We start from the raw sequence: 23699 nt of genomic DNA, 5'->3' as shown, positions 1-23699 counted from the left end.
GATGATGGAAAGCATTAGTGTTTTGTTTTCCAAATGAACAATCTAAATTTTCCATAGTAGATGCTTCAAGAAGACCATTGAAATGAATTTTTTTTTTCCTACCAAGAAACATTTTGGATGGCGGGGGGGGATTTTTTTTGACCAAATTTTCCCCTCTTTCCCCACAATAATTCTGCCTGAGTGCTCTCACTGAGGCCAGGTTTTTTTGGCAGATGCTGTTAGTGACAACTCCGTGGGCTGGAGCACCCCCAAGAAATAAAAGTCAGGGCTCAGCACTTCTCCCTCCCTGTTTCTCTCACAGATCAGGGGAATGGAATGGGTTGAGAAAAGGCAGGGCTTTAAGGGGAGAGAGAGGGGATGGCCTGGAGCAGGGCTGGAGGGTCCCAAGCACCACCAGGAAAATTAGAAATTTGGCATCTATGTTTGAAACTTTCTTAAACAATGAAAGCCTCACACTTTTCCCTCAAAAAGTCTGTGCAGTGCAAATGTCCCCACCCCAAGCCTGTTCCTCCTGCTAGTAACTTCAACAACACAAAATTTCTAACTCTTGTCTCAGTTTAGAAAAAGAAAAAGTACAACATACAACATCCCTTCTGTCTGTTTGGTTCTAGAGCAAGTCCTCTAGACAGTAGTTCTAGTAGATATCCTTTGAACATGCAGCCCTCAACTTTCTAAATAACAATTCTATCTCCTCCCCTCCTGTCTTTCCTACTGCCTTCTTTTAAACGGATCAGCTAATTAAAGTCCAACACTTTTATCAGGTGCAGCAATAGGGCTAATTAGCCAGTTAGCTGCAGGCCTCTGACCCCAGAAGGATGGTATCCCACAAGTTATCTATCTACTTAGTTATTCTATTTTCATCTCCTGTATCTGAAGAGTTGATATATTCCTATAGTTTCCTAAAATATAGGCATCTAATCTCTAAAATTTTAAGATGAATAATTCCCTTGGCTTCAGTGGGACTAAACACTGTTCATATGATTCAGGGTTTTCAGGATCAGGCTACAAATGATTAAACAATGGATTCACAGGTGCATACTATATAAATAAATAAAACAGGAAAAAAGCAGCCTAAATTTCAGTGACTCATGGCTATGCAATATTTTGTCTGTGCAGATGTAAAATAAGTTGTCCATTTAACAAGGTAGGAACATAAATGCATGAAACTATAAGTACTTTCTCTCTTTTAAAAGAATACATTAGATGTTCACACCCTCAAAGAGAGAGCATATTAAGGATAAGTCTTAATTACTAACTGTGACTCATTTTACCATCAAAAACTATATTCTGTGTTTCCAGAAGTGGAAGAGGCCCAAACTTTTCCTATCAAGGCTAAGTGACTTTTGTTTAATTTGTGAATTTAGTATCTGTTGCTTTCTGAATAGCCTACGAATAACTCATTTCAAGTTTAGCCTTAATATAAGCAGGTGTGAATGCCTGAAATAACATGAGGTGTGTCCGTATATACTATGGCTGGCTTTGCTCATAATGCATAGCCTAGCCCAGATTAACACACCTAACATAGTTAACATATGGGACTGCATAATTAGAGCTGCTTTCTCATCAAAAAGACTGTTGAGCTGCATGCCAGCTCAAAGTAAGAGAACTCTGGAAAAGGGCTCACATGGCTTTTTTTTTTTCTGGCCCTGGCATCAGTGTAGCAGCTTTATATTTTGTGTCTGAAATTCAAAAGGCAGGCTAGCCAAAGGAAAGGATGGCAGCTTGTTATCAACACTCATGTGCCTTTAAAAATAAAGCCAGAGGGAGGCAAAGCAAGTACTGCAGTTACTTACAACAGAAGTAATTATATTACAGTTGACACTGGAATTAAGGGACATAAGAAGGAAATTCACCCACACATTAACTGCCTGATTGTTTAGATGTTAGTTGGCAATTTAATTCTCTTCCTAAGTCGTATTGCCAAGGACTCTGTACTAAAAGATGTTAGGAAGCTACTGCAGAAGCTGAAAACAGCAAATTTAGAATACCCTAGAAAAGACACACAAATTTGCTGGATGGGTCCCCAAGGCTTTGAATAGGCTTTTGTGAAACAGTAGATGATAAACTGTATTCCAGAGAACAGTCAACACAGACCTGTGTTAAAATAGGTATCGTATAACCAGTGTTTTGTTTGTGCCACTACTTGTGGATACTGAGTGCTGGCACCTCGGCAGCCCCAGCCACCCGATTGGCTGGGGGCAGGAGGGGATGGCTGATTACCGGCTCCCAAATTTTTTACAAAAATAGCACTGCATATAACTAAGAGAGCACAGAGGAATTCGGTCTTGGTGCTGGTGTGGTAGAGAGAAATTTGACAAATATTGGTAAACTCACATTGGTAAAAAGACATCAGAAGCAGCTCACTCTAAACTGAGATTTAGTGGCTGGCTTGCTGCCTTGAGATTGGAACAGGTCACTTCTCTGGGTCTGTGTGGAGAAGACTGGTTGCCTTGTTTTATTTTTCTTCTTTAATGCCTGATAATGAATATTTCTTGTATTTAGCCCTCAGATAAGCTTCAGTTTCTTCAAATGCTACAGTTGCTTTAGGATCAACGGGACGCCTTTTCTCTTCTTTGAGTGTGATTCCTGTATATTGCCATTCTATGGCTCTCTATATCACAGTATCAGTTATCTGGTCCAGCAGCTGCCTTCTCTCATAGAAGGATGGAAGGGATTTCTGAAAAGGTTAAAGAACAGTGCCAGACACCTAGAGCCTTTCCTCACTAGCTCTATAATCTCCATGATACACCCTAGAAATGACATACATCTGGGGAGTTGATTAGATATTTTCACAATATGGTATATTAGCACAACTAGTATGCTGTAAATTCAGATGAGTGAAGGACTATGGGAGACATTTTAACTACAGGTTGAACCTCTCTAGTCTGGCACCCTCAGGGCCTGACTGGTGCTGAATGAGAGACTTTACCGGATGTTGGGAAGTCAATATTGTCTAGCAGCAGTACTAATACTTCCACTGCTTGCTAGGCTCTTAGAAGACATTTAGGGGTAAATTAGAGATAAATAACAGCACAGAACACTGAGAGCCAGGACTGGTATATGTAAACAAACTTTATGGGACCACAGGAAACTTGGCCACAGCCATGATAAGTAGTCTTCTAGCTAACTAAAATCATGTTGGAATACAGAGATTGCCAGACAAGAGAGTGCCGGGCTAGAGAGGGTCAACCCTTAGTAGTCTGAGTATGGCTCACATACCCTCTCTACACCTCAGTATGCCTCTCTGTAAAAAAGCAATAATATTTAACACTTAGTTAACATGAAGATAATATCCACAGGCTGAATTCACTAAGTCTTCTGGTATTCTTGGGTAAAAGATGTTACAGAAGTACAACACATTATCACATCAGGAAAATCAGGCAGGGTGGAGTATGGATTACAAAACCATCCAGGATGCTCTCAAACAGGAGTCAGCAACGTTTCTGAGGTAGAGTGTAAAAATTTGACCTTTTGGCCTCTGTGTATGGTCCAAGTGCCAGTGATATTTTTTAAAGTCACTAACAGTCCTGCTTACAACATCTTCATCAATACGTAAATTAAGATGCAGAGCTTTACCATTTAGGTGGTGGTTGGTAGCGTTAGCTGGTCTTTTGTTAATCCACAGGCGGCATGGCTTTGAGCAAGCGCCTGTTTGCATGGGGAGGAGGGGTAGGACTGAGCTCCAGCCCCACATGCTCATGAAAAATGGGCTGCCATGTGGCTGTAAGCACCCATGTTGACCCCTGCACTAAAATAAACATTCTCCACATGTTCACAATCCAGACTTCTTTTTCTTCTCTTGTACCCCACACCCTTGACCCTTCTTCCAAGTCCTGCACCCAGGACTTCCTGTTGTTTACTTCCTGTTCAGCACCTCTTTGAGTGACAGGAAAAAAATCATGTAACAAATTTATCCAAACCAGCCTTGCTAACATCTGTAATTTTTACAGTATTCACTAACTCCAATGGCTAAATTTTGTAGGACTGTACCCTGTATTGTCATGATATAATGAATGGCAATACCTTTATATATTGGGAGCTTGCATTGCAAGCGGAATTCGGGACAGCATATAGAGCATTATGTCACATCTGCTTTCTGCATTTATCTGTTTCCACTCACATTTTATCTTAGAGGTGTCAAAGATCAAAGATTAATATATGTGGAGCAGTGTTAACGATTTGTCGTGCTACATGCTACATTTATCATGCTACCTCATTATGCAAATTGGTATGCACCAGAAGAAGTCATCCAAAGAACTGAAGTGTGGGTGGGAAGAGGTTGGTGGTTTCGTTTCAGTTTGGTTATTTGGTTTATTACAGTCTCAAACTGTACTTGGTGTTTAATTCAAAACTATTTAAAAACTAGGAATAAAATGTAACCATTTTCTTATACAGAAATATGACATGGTTTTGGTAGTATGGCCTGTCTTCATTCAGAGACATTAGCATTGAAAGCTAGGTCAAATCCTTCTCTCCTTATTCTAATGAGAAGCTTAATTATTGTAGGGGGGCTGCTTGCTTGTAGCCAGACAGCTAGCCCCCTCTCAGACCAGCATTGCTGGGAAAACAAGGGAGCCAAGACAACAGGGCACTTAACGTAAATTCCAGCACAGCCTTTGAGGCTGTGAGAAGCACAGGTGTGCTGCTACAATGTGCCTCTGGGAACATATACAACGATTAGGCTCACAGCAGACAGAGGAGCTGTGACAGACATGGCTCTTAGCCCCTACCAATAACTTGATGCACGCACACTGACATCCCAGGTGGGAAATATCTACCCTAATAAAAAGGAATGTCCAGTAGTCGAAACTTATTGTTCCTCTCCCTTGCAAGTGTAAATTAAGTTCACACTACTCTTGCAAGAGCTGGCGTCACCCAGACAGACCAGCCCCAATTTGGCATAAGAAAGGAGAAAGAGAATAAAGGACTACAGAGGTATAAGTATGGGACCAACAGCACCATGATTTTTGAGTGCTTTTCACTATCTATCTGCTGGTCAGATAAGTGACAGCCTCCCAAGGCTTCTGCAGCTAAAGGGGTCCCTAAGCCTTGTCCCTTATTCGTCTTTCCGCAGAATTGAGTGACCGATCCTGGCTTGGCACCGCTGGAATCGACAGATGCAAGGAGGGTAAGAAGCGCCCACACCTGATCTCCTATCTTTAGTGTACACATATTTTGAAATAGAGCTCTATGCTTTGTTTTCTTTCTTTGGGATCGTGGCTTCAGTTTTGTAACTTGTTTGTGTGTGTAACATCTATACATTTGAATAAGTAGGCACTAGCAATTTTGTAACCACATGATTAGAATCTAGTTTAATAAATTTTGGTAACCGTCTGTGCATAAGCCTGACTTGTTTCCCTTGGGTTACTGTAAAGCAGCCAACACAATTAAAGAACCTCAGCCGTTTTGGCTATAAAGCCTGGCCATTAGGTGAGAGTACTAAGAGCCTAGCGTTGAGTTGTGCCGCCTCCACAGGGCAAACTCTTGGGGCGCCTGTCAGTCAATCCTGACTGCCCGCCGCGAAGGGACAGTGAGTCCTAGCGGTTAAAGTCACTGGTGTGGAAAGGCTCTTAGTGCTGCCATTGGGGCACCTGTCAGTCAGTGTTGACTGCCCACTGCGAAGGGGCTCTGAGCTCTAGCAGTTAAAGTCACGGGTGTTTAGGACCTTGGGGCATCTGTCAGCCTGGCCTGGGCTGCCTGCCGCGAAGGGACAGTGAGTCCTAGCGGTTAAAGTCACGGATGGTGTAAAACGGGCATAGCTGGCATCTCACCAAACATCCTTGGCCATTGGCTAACATTGCTTCAATAAACTAACTAGAGTTGGCCCAGTGTTCATTTTTAGCAGTTGCCTTTCAAGCTAAACATCAGACTTCCTCTCTCTCATTTTCTGCTTCTGAAAAGAAGCTGAAGCAGAAGTGATTCACCTTTATCATTTACACTGGGTCACATTCATTGTTTTCCAAGCCATTCTGCTGCCATTTTACCCAAGTTATTGACTTCTGTTGTAGAATGATGGCAGTGCCACATGCTTGACTCTGCACTGATGTGGTTGCTCGGGTACATACTGTGTTGTCCACTGATCACTAAATAGACATTACAGTTGTTCTTGGTGGCTTTGTTTTCTGGAATGCCAAATATTTAAAAGTACTTGGATAACTGTGATGTTTCCAGCAACGAAGGGTCCTGTGGCACCTTATAGACTAACAGAAAAGTTTCGAGCATGAGCTTTCGTGAGCACAGACTCACTTCATCAGATGCTGGTCTTGGAAATCACTTCATCAGATGCTCATCAGATGGATTTCCAAGACCAGCATCTGATGAAGTGAGTCTGTGCTCACGAAAGCTCATGCTCAAAACTTTTCTGTTAGTCTATAAGGTGCCACAGGACCCCTTGTTGCTGTTACAGATACAGACTAACACGGCAACCCCTCCAATACTGTGATATTTCCAATAGACTCACTTTCCTCACAGCATCCCTTGAAACCCCTTTAAGTATCTAAGTGAGAAGTATAATTTTTTTTACAGGGGGATACACTGAGACAGAGAGAAATTAAGTGACTAAGTCACCAAGGGCTTGTCTACACTAGCTCGCTACTTTGAAGGGAGCATGGTAAGTAGGGTGTCAGGAGATTATGAATGAAGTGCTGCTAAATTAAGATGCAGAGCTTTACCATAGGGCAACTTCAAAGTGTTAAAGTTTGAAGTGCTGGCTCACGTGTAGCCGTGGCTCACCGGCCGGTACTTCGAAGTGGCTGAGCTACTTCGAAGTCCCTTTACTCCTCACAGGGGTGTCCTCCCTCCCTCTCTCTCTCCCTCTCTCTCTCTCTCTGGATGCTTCTAACCGTGAGATAAAATCAAATTTAAAGAAGTTAGCTCAATATTAAAACTTCACTGCCCTTCACTGTAAATTCCATTAGCTTGGATTAGTGAGCCCTAATACTGTAACAAATTGTCAATATTACCGGATGGGTATAGCATCAATTTCAAATTTAAAATTTAAAAAAAGGCTAGTGTGGATGCACCATGTCTTTAATTCAAATGTATTAGCCCCAGAAGTGTCCCGTACATATCCCACAAAGCTATGCAGTGATCCTCCATGCATGGTCACTTCCTTCTCCCCTGCTATCCATCCAGGTGCACAGGAAGAGGGTCACAGGAGTCTGCGAATTTTTGATTGAATTAGAATCTGAATTTGAATTTGAATCTGAATTTGAATTTGAATTCTGCTGCACCCAGGCCTGCAAATGTAAAGGTCCCAGACATGTAGCTGACAAAACCAAGCAGGGATGGACAGGGCTGATAGTACAGCTGCCTGCTGCTGTGCCAACGTCCACAGAGGACGCACAGCGCAGGGAACCCGGGCAGGTTTGGGGGAGGGCTGAAGGCACAGCTACCCGCCACTACTCCAATGTCTGCAGTGGATGCACTGGTGATGGAACTGGGTGGGGGTGGACAGGGCTGATAGCACAGCTGCCTGCCACTATGCCAACATCCACGTGGCACAGGGAACCCAGGCAGGTTTGGGGGAGGGCTGAATTCTGTTACTGGGTGCTCCGAATTCTGGGACAGTGCTTTGCATTCTGTGATTCTAACATGAAACACCCACAAACAACTGGGACTAAGGCACTGTGAGAAAGGTACGCACAATGCACTGCTCACACTGTCAAATTTGCACAGGGCAATGGGGACCCAGAAACTCGACATGGAAAAACATGTCAAATTTCAAGAAGCTTTGTGGACACTTAAATTTGAATTCATAAGAACAAGGTTAAAAAATTGAATTTATTACAAATAGATTTTATCTTGTAGTGTAGATGTAGCCTCTCTCTCTCTCTCTCTCTCTCTCTCCCTCTCTCTCCTCTCCTCTCCTGAATCTGCCTAGCACTGTTCGTCTAAGGTGCTTCCTCTTGGGAAACAACACTGTAACCTCTCTGGTCAAGATCCAATTACCCTGGACTCTGCTGAGCAACTCCTTATAACAGGATTGCTCCAGCAATCCGCCCTCTAATTGGCTCCCATTAGCCTCTCTCTCTGATTGGCCGGGCCCTGTGCAGGCTCACTCCAGCCTGCTTTAAAACCTGCTGGCCAGACTGAGGCAACTGCTCCGGTACATTGTCCCTTTCTTCTCTTCATGTCCCTAAGTAGAAGTGGTATTATTGTGTGACAGTCGATATGATACAGACAGCAACAAAATATTGAACAAGAGGTCATCATGACTTAGCATCTGTTCTCACATCCTTCAATTGGCCTCATCTTAGATGAAGCTACATATTTGTGCTGCCTTTAGTTTCCTTTTGGGGAAAAAAGGTACAGTCTCTTGAGGACTTATTATGTATCCAGTGTTCTTTACCTTCTCTGATGCGGCATGCATAAAAATCATACTAGTTTCCCCCTGCCCCCAGTTTTTAACCCATCTGCTTTTTGGGTGGTTGTGGGGGGGTTGGTGTAATGAGAATTCCAGACTTCAAGCAGCTGTCTAGCAACATATACAACATAATAAGACTCTACTTGTTACAAAGTATTTTAAATGATGATAAGATATACAGCAGATATTCCTTTCCATTTTCCTGGTTAGTCTTTTGATTTTAGGATCCAACTTCTGCTGGAAAATCTAGTGATGTAAGTCTGGATTCTCATGTCATAATAATGTAAAAAAAGGAGAAATTCCACTGAAATCCATAATTTCAGCAAAGTCAGATTGATCTAAATGACTGAAAAATTTTTCTCAGCATGACAGTAGACTCTACAGGGTCTAGCAGAAATAAGACCCTTATTGTTCAGTGCACTTTACTCACACAGTGAGGGACCTCTGAATCAAAAGCTTAGACAAAAGTGGAGGGAAAGCAGAGTCACAGAGAGGCGAAGCAACTTGTCCAAGTGCACACAGCAGGTCCTTAGCTGAGCTGGAAGTGAACCTCAAGGTGCATCTAAATTTAAAAAACCACACACATCATATCAGCTAGTCTCAGACACTGTCATGTGACTCATGATTGTGCTATCGGACTTAAAAATACCAGAGTAGGTAGGAGTTTCCACCTGGGCTACAAGACCCACCCCTCACACTGGTTTTCAATAGAGCCTGAGCAGGAACTGTTCCACTGCTATGTTTAGCTGCATAGTGCGAGCAAGTATCAGCTGAACAGGCTCTGAGACTCATTGCTGTGGCTTTTCCCACACAGTGTAGATGTGCCCTTGAGCTCTTGGCTCCCAGTCCAATGCCAATAAATACTTACTTATACCCGGGGCCCCAACTTGTCTTACAAAATGGAAAAGTGTCATGGTATGAGCCAAATTGTACCCAACTTTCCATATTCCACTTCTCTTCCTTTCAGATTGGTACCAGTATAGATGAAATTTGCCATGCTATACAAACTTAAAATTATATATTCACATCTAGACACTTTCCGTCTAAGTACTCAGTCCTAAGAAAAGTACTAAAAGGATTTAAGACTCCCAGTTCTTTTGTATTCTTTCTAATTCCTTCATCTCAATTTTCATATTTCTCCTTTGGAACAGAAGCCACTTGTATGCCCATTAATGGGTTGTTCTACCATTCCATGGAAATCTTTCTTAATCCCCTACAATCTCTATTAAGCATTTCAGCATAATAGTATTCATAGTGACTGGTTTGTCAAGTTTGTTGAATGAATGTTCTTTGTATGTGACCTTATCTGCCCTCAAACCCTCTGTAATGTATGTGTAAAGTTTCCAGGAAGAAGGCTGCTTCCTCTTCCTCTCTTCTAATGGTAGAAATGGGTCACTTTAGCTTTCCTAATTATCATTGGACCTATTCCACTCTGTGTCTACCTTTCAGATCCTAGGAGGATAAAAATCAGTTCTGAACCTACTACCAGATTTTTCCTTAGCTGAAATATATTTTGCCCTCCTGGTTTTCATTCTCTCTAGACAACATAACTTTCCACCACACTATACTTCATGTTAAGGCTTGCTCTATTGATTTATTCTGGTTTCCTCACAGTAGCCGCGTCTACACGTGCCGGCTACTTCAAAGTAGCCGCACCAACTTCGAAATAGCGCCCGCCACGTCTACACGTGGCGAGCGCTATTTCGAAGTTGAAATCGACATAAGGCGGCGAGACGTCGAAGTCGCTATCCCCATGAGGAGATGGGAATAGCGCCCTACTTCAACGTTGAACGTCGAAGTAGGTCATGTGTAGCCGATCCGCGTCCCGCAACATTGAAATAGCGGGGTCTGCCATGGCGGCCATCAGCTGAGGGGTTGAGAGATGCTCTCTCCAGCCCCTGCGGGGCTCTATGGTCACCGTGTGCAGCAGCCCTTAGCCCAGGGCTTCTGGCTGCTGCTGCTGCAGCTGGGGATCCATGCTGCATGCACAGGGTCTGCAACCAGTTGTCGGCTCTGTGGATCTTGTGCTGTTTAGTGCAAGTGTGTCTGGGAGGGGCCCTTTAAGGAAGCGGCTTGCTGTTGAGTCCACCCTGTGACCCTGTCTGCAGCTGTTCCTTGCACCCTTATTTCGATGTGGGCCGCTTTGGTGTGTAGACGCTCCCCTGCAGCGCCTACTTCGATGTAGTGCTGCCCAATGTCGACGTTGAACATCGACGGCGCCAGCCCTGGAGGACGTGTAGATGTTATGCATCGAAATAGCTTATTTCGATGTCGCTGCATCGAAATAAGCTATTTAGATGTAGCATTCACGTGTAGACGTAGCTAGTGTCCTCCCAAAGACTCCTCACAGTCTGGGTTTTCTCTTTCATTTGTTTCCTCCCCAAATCATCTGAAAAGTTCTTCCTTGTTCCCTGTTCAATCTGAGCCACTAGGTCTCTTCCTTACTCTAAAGCCTCATCTTTAAAATGATGTAGGGCTGAAACAATTTTGTCAAGTCCAAAATTATACAAAATCTGAAATTAAATTTTAAGCTTCCTTACAGAAAATCCTTTAGTAAATTATTAATAAACCATTCTCCCTGCTACTTCACAATGTAGGAAAATCACTTCTTTTTGACCTCCTTGTGGACTCAACAGTTTTGGAAAGTCCAGCAGCTGTTTTTAAGTCTCACAAGGCTTAGGGGTTTCATAGGGTTAAAGAAGACAACACTTTGTGTTACATTGAGCTTCTCATACAGAGATGTGGTAGTCACAAAAGAGATGAAGCAAACCAGAATTCAGGTGAATTAGGGCCGGATTATGATCTTATTTACACTAGTGTAATTGAGATCAGAATTGTCCCTGCAATGCTAGATGTGAAGAACCCTTCCCAGTGAGATACCACCACACATAGGAGGCTGGGTCAGGAATGAGGAATAGCAATTATGAGATGTCAGTCTCTAGTAAAGGTCTAATACAAACAACAGAGAATGAGGGAGAGAGAAAAATCAGCTTCAGAGAAGGGAGACTTCAAAGATTCACATATACTTGAATAAGCTACATATAAGGTTTTTGCTTTACTTGACTTAGAAGTCAGACATAAAGTCCATTACTAATTCAGACCTTCCTGTTGACAACAACTTGTTGAAAAATATCAGACTGAAGTCCTGATTAATTTTTTGTTGAAAATTTTGATTAACAAAAAGGAGTCAGAATGTTAAGTGTTCACAAAACTTTGAAAATCAAAACTGATGGAAAATATAGGACAGTTCTAGGGGAATGTAATCTTTGTTACTAGCTCTACTGTTCACTTTAGTCTCAGTTTGGAGTACTTTGTGTCAGTTGGTATGAATGCACGGAAATGCATTATTGTTGTACCTCTCCTTCCCCTTGCATAGGTAGCCTTGGCAGAATGTTTTCTTGCAATAACAATAGGTATTATTGATGCTGATTATTTTAAGCATTTTTCTATTTTTATCTTCTTACACTTTCACAGATGTGGGAAATTAGGGACAGCAAGGCAATTATTTAATGACAGTCAATGTTGAGATTTGAAAAAGTAAATCTTTATAGCTGCTAACATACAGATTATCAACCTCACATGTGAAAATATGCAAAATAAATATCCTCAAATCAAACTCTAAAACTGTCAAGCAGTACTTTTCCTATCTGTGCACTTCTGTTATTATTGATGGAACTACTTTTCACTGGTTTCTACGTGTACACTGAAACTGATGTTTACCTACATTTACCAATTAAAATTGGATCCTACCAAACCTAATCATAACATATCACACCTTCAAGTAGTTGCCCTTCCAATTAAGTAATATGGGTATTAGGTGAGTCCATTCTGCTCCACAACACATTGTCCCAGACTTGCTTATAGCCCGGATCTGGCTGATAAAACATTTTTGACCAATGTAAGTGTAGACAAGCTCTAGATTTTATATAGTTCGGTAGAGCCAAATATAATCCCTTTTTGTTTTGTCCTTGATGTTTCCATTTTTCTTTGGAATGCAATTTATTTAGGAACCCATGTTATGCTTGGGGATAACATTACTGACATATCAGATCTTTGTCTTTCCTTGGAAAGGATCCTGAAGCATGTGAAAAGCTATGGCCCTGAATCTGCACCTCATTGCCTGCAGGTGCATTCCTGTAGGTGCTGGTGAAATCTGTCAGGCTCCATACTGATGCCTGTGTGAAGTCAGTTGCAGGATAGGGACTTAAGAGCTCTTTGTTCTCTACTGAAAAGCAGTTACTTCCTAAGAAGAATAAAAAGCAGTCAAGTATTTAAAGACTAGCAAAATAGTTTATTAGGTGAGCTTTTGTGGGACAGACCCACTTCTTCAGACCATAGCCTAAGAAGAATGTGGCAGATGCTTGGCAGTGCAGAGTAATACTCTAGCAAAAGTTTAGAGAGTGAAGACAAACTTACTTTTCAGTTGAAACTGAAGGACTTTGGATAAACAAGAATATAACTATCCATACTGGCATATGGTGAAAGTGGAATAGTTCATAACTTCACTCTTGCAAAAAGTGCCTTGGAATCTTTGCTGACCACAAACCATCAAGACAATCAATTTATGTCTCACATGAAAGGCAGGCTGTCTTGCAGCCTAGTGCACCTCAGAACTCCAAGCTACAAAGTGGTGACTGCTGAAGATCCAGAATTTCAGCTTGCTTAATCATCAGCAGCTCCCTGCTGCTGCATCATATTCATACATACTAACAGCTAAGTGTGAGTAACGTGTATATGTTTCCCTCTATAGTGTATAACTGCCTAAAATCCTCTTGCCCCCAACAAACATGTACAGGTTTCTCTTTATTTTATGTAAGAAAGATCATGTTCTGAGTTTCCTCTTTTAGCAGAGAACTGTGGCAATACTGAGGGACCTGTTACATGACACCAAAGGAAACTGGAACATGAACAGTAAACTCCCCTGCTCCCCCAGTAGCATTGCATGGAAAGGGATACTGAGTCACTGGATACCTAAGGATCTATCTCTCTCTTTGGTGGTGGTTGGGAAAACTGTAGCTCAGGCTTCATTTCCGGTTAGGTCACATTCCACAGCTTCCAAACATCGCCAAAATACTCCAGCAAGAGAGAGAATTCAGGCCTCGAAATCCTGATATTTCTAGTGTTTTGGGTGGTGTGTGTTTTAAAAAAAACTCATGATTGTTTTAAAAAGCAAGCTCTCTTTATGAGGCCATCTCAGTATATCACAAAGAAGCAGTGAAGGACAAAAATGTTTTTTATGGTTATTTTGGTTTTAAAAAGGAGCATCACATTTCACAAGGTTATATAATATCCAGACAGACCCTCAGCTGGTGAAAACAAATGTAGCTTCATCAACTTTAGTGGATCTATACTGATGTACACCAGCTGAGGATGTGGCCCTTTAAATCAAGTTTAAGAAATCATATGCAATTTTAGCATAGTTATGTACAAGAAGAAATATAGATTTAGGATTTCTATTTCAACTTTGCATTTATGAGACCATATTTGTATTGCTTTAAGGTAACCTAATGCCATTTCACAAATTATTTTAGCTTGCTGTATTTTATCACTTCTCTGCTTGTCATATTGCAATATTTGTAAGTTTACTAGTTACATTTTAAAAGGAACAAATTACAGTTTTCTCCCAGTGGTGGGGTGTGTCCAGCCTGACAAGGCCTGAAGGTATTAAGGCAGCTAGATTACACCTGGAGGCAAAGATACTGGCACCTTTGTATAAGTTGGGGGACCACTGATGCTGGAGCTGTGGGAACAAGAGGGAGCAGTAGAGTCTAAAGAAGGTATGATGGAGTGCTACCACAGCATGTGACATCAGAGTGGCAGAGCTAGTCCCCATATGCAGCCAGAAGGAGACATGCCAGTGGTGAGCAAAGAGCACTCCATGAAGCTCCCCTTTTATCATTGCTGTATATCACGCTGTAATAGCTGATCTGAAACGTGTTTATTAGCCGTGACTGCTGGGTTTTTAAAGCTGAGCGTGACTGAGATGTTATCTATATCCTTTCAATCTGTAACTTGCGTGAAACTGCCTCTTAATGTTGTTGTCCTTCCCTGATCAGCTGTCACGTTCCAATGGCCAAAGAATCTTTTGACTCTTGCATTTGATTGGGTACTCAAAGGGCCCAGAGGTGATTGAAATGGATGATATGCTTTTAAAAAAATTCTCAACCAGGCTTGTAGCAATTCCCATCACTTCACTGAACCAACAGATGCTACAGGCTTCAGAATGATATTTGAGGTTATTGTGTGAGTCAGTTGTGTTGAGTTCTGGCATTAGTAGCTTTGTGATACTGTATTTGTGTCAGTAGCAGTTGGGGGCAAGTAATCTGTCATCTGTGCAGTCTCTCCCATAAAACCGATGAAATAATTGCATGCAAATTACTGTTGCTGTATAGCAAACATGGTGATTGGTGCAGTAGCTCAGCCAATGTTATGCCTAACCGCAGAATGGCTGAATACTTAAAAGTTGGACTGGGACAGCCCACTGATGATTACATCTGGTGATATGCTTGACAGAAAGAGCTCTCAGCTTTACTTGAAGCTGTTCCTGTCACTTCCTGTTGATTCTACAGATCTAATACGCTTCCAAGTACCACTCCTGAAATCTTATTCTACAGGTCATATCTCACAGGAAACATCAGTATCAAGGAAAACTTGGTCATTGTGTGGGAATTGAAAAGGAACATTTTTAGTGTATCTGATATTCCTTGAAAAACTTGTATTAAGAAAAAAAATTTTTTTAGTTCATGTTTTTTAATTCTTCAATTTTTAGGTTTTTTTCCTTTTCCCTTTTTCTCCCTTCCTTCTTCACTTTTCTTAATTTTTCCCCTAAAGTAAGGGGTGGAGAAGAAAGGAAAAGCATGTAGAATGAGAAAATAAAAATTATTTTTAAAGAAACACAAAAACTATAATTTTCATAGTAACAGAGAGGAAGCTGTGCTACTCTATACACTATCAAAACAAAAAGCAGTCAAGCAGCACTTTAAAGACTAGCTAAATAGTTTATTAGGTATTTTGCTAGTCTTCTTATAATTTTCATATGCCAATTTCACTGAAAAAATAAAAACTCTGAAAAAACTTTGAGCAAAAACCTTCCATTTAGCAAAAAGGGCATTCTTTTCTGTTATTTTTGTTCAAATATTTTGAGCAGCTGTAGTGAATAAATTGATCTAGACTCTGCAAGCTCCCCAGTTACGGGCATAATCATGCCTTGTGTTGTGCAAGTTAATGGCTGGAAGGAGCCTGTTCTGCCCCTACAGCAGATATACAGGATACCAAACTATTACTCTGTTGAGTGCTAGGCAGGGGGAGTAACTCGTGCACTTTCTGATGAGTGGATAATGAGCCTGCTGATGATTCAGTCTTGTGGGAGCGTGATTAAACCCCTTTGTCTCCTCCTCTTCTGCCTCTGTACCAGATCAAGACTTAGTGACCTCTCTAGAGTAAAGGACAGCACACAGATGTGCTCTTCCAGGGAAGGCAGAAACAGGCTCCGGGAGGAAATAGTGTGTGCCAGGTTTGCATCTGGTGCTGTGTATACTTCCCAATACATCAGAATGTGGCTAGCTCAGTGGCTAGAGGACGAGCCTTATAAACACAGGGTTGTGAGCTCAGTCCCTGAGGGAGCCTTTCAAGGGCCTGGGGCAGGTTAGGTTGGGGAGAAAAAAAAAATCTGCCAGGGATGGTGATAGGTCCTGGTATGAGTGCAGCAGCCTGGAACTTGATGACCTCTTGAGGTTCCCTTCCAGTTCTGTGAGAGATCTATGGCTGCCTTGGCTCTACCTGCCCAGCTGCTCAGAATTGGTATGTAGCCTTTTTCCATTCCCAGGCTGCTACCTGCATTGTATTATTAGCAACAGGTTGCGGAGGAAAGTGCACAATGCTTTCACTTGAGTCCAACTATTGAACTCTCTTTGTTCACTTTAAATAGTATCTTAGCCCATGAGAAGCCTGAGTGAAGTCAGTGAAGTACTGACACTGTTTTACTAGCTAACATTGGTAAAACGTTTCTCTTTTTGTTCCTCAGTTTCCCAACCTATAAAATGGGGTTAATGATACTGTCCTCATTTGTAAAGGGCTTTCAGATCTAAGGATGACAAATAACTTTGAGTGAGGAGAAGCAACAATTTTGTTTTATCATTTCTGAAAAAAAAATACTAATCCATTGAAGTAAAAGGTTTATCATATGCCCTGCAAGGAGAAACATGGGACTGGGTGATGTAACAGGAAGATGAATTACAGAGATATAGAAAATGCCATACTATGCCAGATCACAATGGTCCATCTGCTGCAATATACTGTGGCCAATGGTAAATACTTCACAGGAAAATGCTGGGTACTTTATAAGATGCAATAGGCAATTTTAATGAGGAACTCTTTCAGTGATGACTGAGGCAGGTTTAGAATCACTTGTTTGTTTGGGGAATTTTAAAGGCACTAAGGACAATTAGGTGCCCGACTCTTGATGCTCTTCAGTGGAATTTGGATGCCTGTCTCTCCCGTGTTACTTTGAAAGTCTCTCCCTTCACTAACCAGAAGAAAACTACTATATATTTTTAGAGAATTTGTCTGTTTGTTGAAGAACTAAACAATGAGAGCCAGGACCACAAACTTTGTATATAGCATCCTCTTATCATAACTTAAAGCAATGTAAGGGCTTGGTTTCCCAGGAAAATGGGATGTGCCTGGAATGGGATTCCATCTCGTAAAACTAGGGTGACCATTTCTCCCTGTCCCAAATGTAGGACAGGGAGACATGGGAGGGTCAGCTCCTCCAAGCCCTGGGGAGCCAGGAAAGAGGTGGCAGCTGCCAGCGATCCCCGGGAGCCCCAGGGAAGCGGCAGCTGCCCGTGCTTCCCCTGATTTCCCGAGGCTGCGGGGGGAGGGCACTACGGGATAATGAGTCCCTTTTTAAAAAAAACAATGGTGGGGATGCCTTTTTGGTGTCCCAAACGTGGGACCGTCCCGTCCAATACAGGACGGATGGTCACCTTTTATAAAACCAACTAGAAAATAGACAGAATCACCAAATCAAGTACAGTCCTCAAAATTAACATAACTAAGCAAATGTTGAAAGAGGGTGCAGGGTGGGCATGCAGTGTGCCAGCTCTGCCTGCCGACCCCAGCACAGAGGTGTGCTGCAGCAGCTCCATTCTGAGCTGGCACAGGGCTATGCCTCCCCAGCTCTCTGCAAGTTCTGCGCTGTGGACGCAACAGGAGGTGCCTCCCCCTCTAGCCGTGGCACCCAACCAGCTGCCCGCCAGGAGGACAGGTGGTCCTTCTGTGACCCCCACCCAGCCTAACCTGGATCAGCCCCAACCAGGGCTATGCGCCCCGTCCCCCAGCTGTGCCTGCTAGAGCTGCAATGGCCAGGAAGAGGAGCCTCTCCCTTGGCCTCAAGCTGCTGTGGTGAGAGAGGGCTGGTGGTGTCCTCTCTCCCCAGAGCAGCCTGTGAAACTCTCATCCCCATCCCCACCACAGAGCAGTGATTTAAGTAGAGCATGTACATTTTCATTTAATTTTTATTTAAATAAATAAATAGTTGGGTTCAGGACCTGAACAATGCCAGGTGAATCCGCTAGTCATTTATAAAGCAAATTCAGCACCGATTTTTGTTTTAGTCAAGCTTGGCTGTATTTCCGTGTCTGCAACTCATTCTTGTCGGTCAGAATGTGTCTTGCAGAGTCAACATGAAGTGTGCCATCGCAATGTCCTACAAGACATGTGACAACTGTAAACTTCCTTCTGAAGCTTATCCTTTTATCGCACGCAGAGTGCTATGGTTCAGTGAAAGCTAACTCTGAGTCAACTGAGACTTCAGTGGGCTTGTTTTCTTATTCGCTGGCTTGTTTCATGTGAAATCATTAAAGTGAAAAATATGAAACCGCTGACTCATGCATTTGTCAGGATGTTTTCACAGCGATGGCTTGATGTGGCTTCCCTTCCCCCAAGGTACTTAGATGCTGCAGACGATTCATGGCTGTGCATTGCTGTCTAACTGTAACTGACGTGATTCATGGACACTCATTCTGGTTAAATATTTCACAGTAATTATGGGGTACTAAAATTGTTATGAATGTTGATACGGTGCAGATATATTTGTCTCCATATGTTCCGCCAATGCAAGTGTTATTACTGCTAACGATACTGCCTTACAAATGGGGATGTGTTCTCCCACTGTTGCCTTTTCTTTTGGCATGCCACGTAACTGTTTGTGTTCTGAAGGATGAAATACATCCACTGTATTTTTTGTAAACCACAAGATAAAGGTCAAGCAAGATATCAAGAGAGAATATACGAAACACATGACAAGCAGTTAAGCAACCACCCCATGCACTGTTTTAATGATGACAAGCATCAAATCTGACACTTAGCCAAATGTTTGTTCTAGGCGCTATGCCTTTTGGAAGGAAACAGCAATGACAATCAGAGGTCTCCTCAGTAAAACAGAACATTCCACCCTGAAATGGGAGATTTTTTATTATTGGAGGTGAGCAAACTATGAACACAAGCCCAGAAAAGTACACTTAAAACAAATGTAAGGATTAGACCAGTGCTATAATGACACTGCATTGTGCTACCACAGGGAAATATAAATTTGGGACCACACCCCTCCTCTTGGACATGTCAACTTCAACTTAACATGGCCAAAAATCAATTCCTTGTCTTTCTTCCTTCCCAAATTCTCCCATTACTCATTTTCTTGTTACAGCTAACACCACCATCCTACTGCCTCACTTGTGCTCATAATTTATGTACAGTCATACGCCGAGATAAACCCATTCGGGTTATGAGAATTCACATTTACGAGGAGTTTGATTTAAAACCCCTACCTCATCTTACGAGGCATTTCTTCGAATTTACAAGGACCAATTTCAATTTCATGCACCTCAGCGGGACGCGGACATTCCGCAGCGGGAGAAAGGCTGCGGCTCCAGGCAATGGCTGCCCGCAGCTGCATCCCGCCCAGCGCGTCTCTCCACAGTGCCCAGCGGCAGTTTCCCAGAGCCCCAGCCCAGCCTGTACCTGTTGCTGGTCTGGGTCTCCGCCATGGCTCTGCAGCAGCGGCGCACCCCGGCCCAGCCAGCAGCTGTGGGCTCCCAGGTGTTCCCACAAGACCTGGCTGCTGGGTGCACAACCCATCCCAGCCCCACCCCTGCTGCTCGCTCCCTGGGTGGCTAGGGGGCCGCTGCTGCCCGCCCTGTGCAGCTGTGCCTCCAGCACTGCTTGCCGCCTGTGGCGTTCTTTCACATTTAGCGCCTTGGCTGCTGCTGGTGGGGTCTCTCTGCCACGCAGCCCCACACGAGCGAGGCATCACCCCTTGCCAACCGGAGGCCCCCTGTGCCTGCCTAGCTCCCCACGCAGCCAGCCCGACACCTCCCTCTCCCCACTTAACCTAAGCTGCGCTCAGACCGGCCTGCCTCCCTGTGCCCTGCTCTGCCCTGCCCGCTCCCTTGCACCAGCTCTGCTTCTGCACCCCCCTCCCAGGCGCTCTTCAATTTCCATTCCCCTGTCTCTGCAGGTAAACAGACATCATCATCATCATCATCAGTCCCTTGACCGAGGTCATTGGGGCGCCTTCATGACAATGTTCTTTATAGTGTCTCTCCATCTTTGGCGGTCATGTGCCAATTCTTGAGTTGCAGCAAAGCTCATCCCTGTCCACTTTTAATGTTGTCTATCCATTGCTTTTTCTGTCTGCCATGTCTCCTTTTGCCATTGACTGTGCTTTGCAGTATGGTCTTGGACAGGCCTGATGATCTCATTGCGTGTCCATACCATCTCAGTTTTCTCTTTTTTACTCCGGATAGCAGGTCGTGATGAGCTCCTATTGCTGAGTTGATGATGTTTCTGACCTCTTCATTACTAATAAGGGCCGTATAGGGGATGTTAAGAAGCTTGCGGTATAGCCTCATTTCAAGGGCCTTGATCTTGCACTCTAGTTCTGCTGTCAGAGTCCAGGTCTCGCAAGCATATAAAAAGATGGAGTGTACAAGAGCTTGCATGAGCCTTACTTTTGACTTTAGGGATATTTTTTTGTCTTTCCAGATTGGTTTTAATTTTGTCATTGCTGTGGTTGTTATTGCTGTTCTGATGAGTAGTTCTGGACATACTGTAGAATAATTAATGAAGGGAAAATGCCTTGTTAGGTTGTGTTATGATAACTAAAGTTAACTATTGAAGTAACTGTGTTCATTTTAATGGGATTTGGTGGTGTTTTAGGATCTCTAGTAAGTTTTCACACAAAGTCTTTGTTAGTACAATTGGATTCTTAGGACTCAGTCTTGCAAAGGTGGTGAGGTCTCCAGTCAGGTGCTGAGCACTCCCAGGCCCCAGTTGAACAAATCACTTAAGCAAGTGCTTAAATTTAAGCATGATTAAAACACTTAGGCACATGCTTAAGTCCCATGCTGAATCATGTGTCATCAGTTCTTTCTGGCATGAATGAGATAAGGGCAGTCAGACCCAGTGCTTGGTGCAAGAGTCAAGAGTCAGGCTGAGTCAGATGCCAAAAGGTCAGAGCCTAAGAGAAGTTAGGGGCATAGAGATGTGTTTAAAAAGGTTAGTCATGCAAGAAGCTAAATGCTGTGGACGTGGCATAGGTCACATCCCTTTGGAAACATACTGACCTGCCACCTTTGGAGTGCTGGAAGGGAAGCTTCCTGGAAGTGAGGGGAAGCCACCGTGCTCACAGGGTAGCTCCATCTGCACCACACCTTGAGGTCCTGCTCCCATTGGCCTCTTCCTCTGAGGATCTGCCATCACTCCGTCTCTTCCTTAGGCATCTCCCATCTGCCACTCACTTCTCTCCATCATAGGAGAGTGAGTGGCAGGTCGGGTGGGCCTCCACAAGCAGCACGACTAAACTGTTGGTAGTTTAACATTAAATGGTCTTATATATCTTTTATAGAATAAAGCACATTTCTTTGGCATTTTTCATAATCTCTGCAACAAAACTCATGAATATATTGTGTGCCACGATTTTCCCCTTTTTAACTATAAATAGGACTTTTGCACTCTTTCCATTACCAAGCCATGACTTTTTATATTGTGTACCGATACAAAAAACAGTAACTTTGGTAGACAGATACTTCTAGGGTAGACATAGCCAGTGAGTAAAACACTTCAGATACAAATTTTCACACAGTCACTTCTGCTAAAATTCTTAACATTCTTGATATTCGTGAGAATTTTTGTTCGGGCCTAGAAGTCAGTCGGCTTGAATATTCATTAAAATATAACATTGCAAATGACCATGAACCAAGCTCACACTTTCTATTGATGAATGTTATTTCCACATAATTTTTTATTTTATGTGACCAGCTTTAGGGACATGTAGCTCAGATAGATAATGCTCTGAATGACCAAGGCATGAGGGGCCAAAATTAAAGTGATATGCATATCTTTATATGTTATATTCACTAGTGGATGACTGTTGAAACCTTTGGGGAGCAATACGTTTTAAAGAAGGAGTTTTGTGTGCAGGGACAATAATTGTTTGAACAGGAACATGAGGAAAATAGTGGAAGAAAAGTATTGGAAAGACAATTTCCATGGACTGGTTGAAAACACATATGAGTTTAGTGACAAAATTTTGCATAAAAAAGTTTTTCTTTAGTGAACTGTGTGTTTTCTCGAAGAGAAATACATTCGTTTCAGGCCCTTTTTTGGTTTTGGTTTTGTTTTTCTTTAGCTTTCAGTTTTGCGGATTTTTTTTTTTCAGAAAATGATTTCCTTTGCCTCATTAACTGTCTCCTTTCTTTACAGAAATAAATGCAAGCATCTATAGAGCAAATAACATCGATTTGGGCATATTCGAGTTTCTACGCAGGTTGTAGCTGGTTTCAAGGCTCACATGCAGCTAAAGAAGTGTGAAATTTCAAGTCTTGCAGCCATTGGGACCAATCAAAAATGTTTGAGTATTTATTCCACTGTTAGTACAAAGATGACAAACTTTCCCTTGATCACTTTTGCCAGCCTCTGAGAGGCAAGCATGCACAAAGGAAATCAACTGAAACCTGGTAGAACTATCCTTATACATTCAATGCAATGTATTCTTCCAGCCAAGTGGAAAAGATTTAGAGATTAGATATGCAGAATGAATCGCAGCCAGGAGTCTGTCTTCAATCTCTCTTTAAAATGTACGGAACAGCTGAAGATGTGGCTTATTCACCCTTAGACTCTTTCTGACTGAGCATGGTCTTTACACTACAGTCCTATTACTAAAGCCATTCTAAAGCTATTGAATTCCTTCTCCCTAATTATTCTGATACGGTTTCCATGTTTTCTTTGTCCTCTGGGGGGTTGAAGTAGCTTTCTTCTGCTGTAAGCTTAATTAAATCTCACTGCTTGGGTAGCCTAGTAAAAGCATACTTTTCTGCAGCAACCCTTTTGGATTAATTCTGGGAACAAATATACAAGTGTCACTTGCAACTGTCACATTTCAGATGAGACAGAACCTAGGCAAGTCAAAACAAGTACAATTCCAACATGCTTGTAAAAAACCCAGTATTCAGCCCCCAGCTGAATGATGATAAGGAAAATGGAAAACCATATAGTTCTTATTATGTTTAGCTTTGTTTTTGAAGTACATATACAAGCACGTTGGGGTGCTTTTCCAGATTTTGGCACCCCAGTGTGGTAAGAGCATTAAGAACCTTTCTTTGCTAATTTTTCAATGTGCATTAAATATGGAAGACAATGTACTCTTTCTCTGTGCCTTAAATATTGAGTCTGTTCTGGTATGGCTGTGGTCTGAAGAAGTGGGTCTGTGCCACGAAAGCTCACCTAATAAATTATGTTGCTAGTCTTTAAAGTGCTACTTGACTGCTTTTTGTTTTGGTAGAATTCACTGGTATGTAAATCAGAGACCTGAATATGAAGAGTTGTGCTAATATGGAGCTTACCCCCACTTTTTTTATTCTGAACAACATTGGTCAGTTTTGATGGTTGTTCCTATCATTTTCTCCCTTTATCTGTTTAGTGAGGCTCCCTCCTGCATCTATGGCCTATGTTACACAAGAATTCAAACTAGATGGTCCCAGTGGTTCTTTCTGGGCTTGGTATCTATTGCTCCACCCTTTCCAAGTGGTAGACAGCATGAGGTGCCTCCTTTCCCATGTCTGTTTCACATCTCAGTAAACCTCTCCATCTTTGCTTATTTTGTTGATGTTCAAAGGAGCAGAAAAAGGTCTCCAGTAACAGAGAAGTCACTCAAGCAAAGAAAGGCCTGAGGGAATGGCAGATGTAGCCCCAGGAATGTGAGATCTAATGAGGAAATTCTCCTGATCACCATGATAAATCAGAAATGAGGTAGGGATGAAGGAAATGCTCAGAA

At 42.6% G+C, this 23699-nt stretch overlaps 1 long non-coding RNA gene across 1 annotated transcript in view; it reads left to right on the top strand.

The window, feature by feature from the left end:
* LOC142007147 (uncharacterized) overlaps nt 1–23162 on the top strand; it is a 38216-nt gene extending 15054 nt beyond the window's left edge. Inside the window, exons 2-3 of the long non-coding RNA XR_012643896.1 lie at nt 5075–5128; nt 22130–23162. This is a non-coding gene — a long non-coding RNA (uncharacterized LOC142007147). The remainder of the gene's footprint in view (nt 1–5074; nt 5129–22129) is intronic.
* Nucleotides 23163–23699: the final 537 nt, after the last annotated feature.

This window comes from Carettochelys insculpta, chromosome 1, assembly GCF_033958435.1.
Source record: "Carettochelys insculpta isolate YL-2023 chromosome 1, ASM3395843v1, whole genome shotgun sequence".
In the NCBI taxonomy this organism is placed as follows: Eukaryota; Metazoa; Chordata; order Testudines; family Carettochelyidae; genus Carettochelys; species Carettochelys insculpta.
Note: the sequence above shows the minus strand (reverse complement) of the source record. Positions and strands in the feature narration are given on the sequence as shown.